Source organism: Condylura cristata, unplaced genomic scaffold (genome assembly GCF_000260355.1).
Source record: "Condylura cristata isolate star-nosed mole 26May11 unplaced genomic scaffold, ConCri1.0 scaffold00002, whole genome shotgun sequence".
Classification (NCBI taxonomy): Eukaryota; Metazoa; Chordata; class Mammalia; order Eulipotyphla; family Talpidae; genus Condylura; species Condylura cristata.
This window is the reverse complement of record NW_004567103.1, coordinates 85,427,524-85,428,019: the sequence shown is the minus strand read 5'-3', so window position 1 is coordinate 85,428,019 and position 496 is coordinate 85,427,524.

The window sequence follows — 496 nt, the reverse complement described above, 5'->3', positions numbered from 1 at the left end:
TACTTTTCTTCAGCAATTACACTTAGTCACCAAATTACCTCTTTCCCAAATAATTCTAGAAGGCAGTGCACCTTTGATGGACTTACTTTTCAAGAGATACAGTACTAAACCAAATTATACTAATTTTTTACAATAAACAACCACAAAACCAGAGATCTAAGAAACCCCAAACCTGTTTACGTTTACTTTTCATGAATCTGCTTAACTTAGTCCTATAAAAATATCTTCTGTAGTTCTGTAATTTTTTGCTTCCTTCAGATGTTCTATAGTTATTTCTTTTGCTTTCTATTCCTTAATACTTTCTAGCAAGTAAGAGAACTGATAAGTGACATATCAATATAATTATTAATCTCTGTTTATCAGAGTGTAATATGAAGTTGGTGCTTGGTAGGAGAATCTATGTTTCTTAAGGAGTATTTACTAGTAATGTTTAAACTTTAATAGAGTGTATTAATATCTGAGATAAAGGCTAGTAATGTTTAAACTTTAATAGAGT